Genomic DNA, 2,785 nt, shown 5'->3' with positions numbered 1-2,785 from the left:
GTGTAGTTCAGGTTTTGTCTCTGGAGTCCTGCACTTGGGTCCTCATCCTGCTTGCCACACAGCCAGACCTTGACACTTTTTCCTTTCCTTGACTTATAATAATCCTGCAGTTCTTCCCAGAATTGTTTACTCTGCTGTTGTCCCTTATCGAATGCTTTTTGTTATACCTGTAATGTCAGATGAGCACTTTATTCAAAAGTGTGTGAATGAAGCCAGATACAAATAATCTGTGAAATCAATATTTCTAGAAAAAAGTTAAAAAAAAATCTTTAAGCTGCGCCATCTCCATTTTCTTGCAGGCAATCATTAGTTAGGCGATTCCTAACAAGCTAGCCCCAGCCCTTTCTAGAAGTTAATGCATCTTATGAAGTACGCACCTGTGTCCCCTGCAGTGAAATCTTCTTAGTTTTCCTAAGTTTGCATCCAGAGATTGACACGATTGCAATTGTTTTTCCTTCTCTCTTATTTTCTCTATATTATCAGGACAGTTTTGAAGAAGATGGGCCTACAGGAGAAGGTTGTCCCCTTGCAGGCTAAAAAGAAAGGGGTCGATTAAAAAAAAATGTACATGTGTAATCAAATAATACAATTTTAATGCAACAAGTTATTAAACATATATCCTAAAAAAAATTGTGGCTCCTTTTTCAACAGTCATTTTTTATTTAATTTGCTTTCTGCAAGTATCCAGGGTCAGAGACAGAGTCAGTGGGAAGCCCACTGATGCTACTTGGCTGTGGTTTGTCCTCATGGATGAGACATTGGGACATAAATCTTCCATTAGGCCTCCTGTCCTAATAGCTTTGCAGCAGTGGATGACCAAAAGAAGACGAGAATGAGGAAAGGAATGTGGAGAGCAGGGAGAGAATTGACTCAATGTTCTCTGTACTTATAAAAATTAGTTCTGAAAAAAGTTCCATGAATGAATCGATTAGAAAAAACAACAGATGATTGCCTAAAATAACATAATAGGTTTACAGTAGTTCTTTTATATGTATAAACATAAAACTGAATTGGAATACTTTATGTTCAAGGCATCCTCCATCTCTGAAGATAAAATCCAATGGAGGTGGGTAGACTGATTGCCTGTGGGGTGGGCTGTGGTGGAGCACCCTGGGTCATACATCGATCCAGGCCAGCCCATGTTCATGTCAATGAAGCAGCCCTGATGGTCACAACCTGCCTACAGGACAGTAAATAGGAAGGCTTTCTTATTCCTGTACCCCTGACCATCAGGGCAACTTGAAGGCTTGATTAAGATGTGGCAGCCATTGACTACACCCACTGCTCTGTGGTGTGCCACCCCTGCAAGTCCACAAAACACTACAGCCAGGTCCAGTGTTGTACACTTTCTAAATCAGCTTTTAATTAAGTTAAACAAAAAAAGAGCTTGTTTTCAGCTTTGCAATATTTTTCTATGCACACAGACAAGCTAGAAGAAATTTTTTAGTTTTTAGTCTTTTAGTTTAATTTAAATTTTTTTGTTATTTAGTGCATTCAATTGCAGTCTGTTAAATTATTCATTAAAGTAACTAGCTAATGTTAACATGAATCTTTAGAAACGTACAGATTAATCAATCTTACATGATATGAACATGCTTAGCTCTGAGCCTTAGCCTTAGACAGCCAACAATGATGGTACAGCTGCTGAAGTTCTTCAAGGATTAGATAAATATTTAAAAATGTCCAGACTCCATTTTTCCACCTTCTTTCCCACAGTTGGGTAGTTAGCACAGTCATAGTCAGGGACGGCTGGTGTGAATGTGCTGACGGGGCTAAGCCCTCCCTACCGTTTTTAATTTAAAAAAAAAAATCTATAGCAGTACACTGCTGTGACGTAATGATGAAGCAGTTTGCAACATGTTTGCGTCCTAGAAAAGTCAACGATGTTATCTTCTCTTTAAATAAGGTAAGCCCAACCCCTCTCTCCCTCCCTCCCCTTAAAATACATAACATGTTTCTTTCTTGTTACACTTCTTTAAAGATCAATATTTTTTGCTGTGGATACCAAATCCTTGTATTGGGGACATGTTGTTTAAGTCAGTATGTTGTAAATTGTTGTGATATTTCAATTGTAGTCTATTGGCAGATTTTACAGTTGGAACACATTTTTAAGTTCATCCCTAGCTGCATCAGCAGAACTTTCAGATTATTCAGCCATCATTCCTGCATACTTTGTATTTGTAGAAACAATAAAAAGGCATGTGTTAATGTGTACAGAAACAGCTAGTCAAAATGTGTGTGGGTGTGTGTCTGCCTGGCATTCTGGGTATTCCTCCATATAGTTTTGTTGTGTTACTATGACAAGGTTTTGTGGCTGTAATGTGGTATCAAGAATGTGATGCTGCTGCTATAGTGTTAACTACATAATGCATTTTTTTTATGCCCACCCACCCAATATCATTACTAGCTGCCACTGGTCATGGTTACTAGGTGACAAAAGCTATGTTGAGATAAGGTCAGAAACAGCCGGTGGTGCAGATCTGAAGACTTGATAGTCCAATTTCACCGTCATTTTATTCTGGCCTTTGCGAGATCGGGGTCATGGGTTAGGCTTTTCTTCACAGGCTGGCTCATTAGCAAAGGTATCGTCTTGATGCATGCTCAATCATCCAGGTAAGTAAATCTCCAAAAGTTGATTCTGTTCATCTGGACGTAGCGTTTTGTGGTAGAAACGTTTCGTCACTCATCCAAGTGACTTCTTCAGTCTCAGCTGACGGCAGGTCTTCAATCAAAAACAGGCTCACTGCTGCAGCCACTAAGAGTGAATAGGATTAAACTAAAGTAA

The sequence above is a fragment of the Diplotaxodon limnothrissa genome, linkage group LG8 (genome assembly GCF_057381915.1).
Source record: "Diplotaxodon limnothrissa isolate DT_005_m linkage group LG8, D_limnothrissa_male_GT1.1, whole genome shotgun sequence".
In the NCBI taxonomy this organism is placed as follows: domain Eukaryota; kingdom Metazoa; phylum Chordata; class Actinopteri; order Cichliformes; family Cichlidae; genus Diplotaxodon; species Diplotaxodon limnothrissa.
This window is presented reverse-complemented; position numbering follows the sequence as displayed.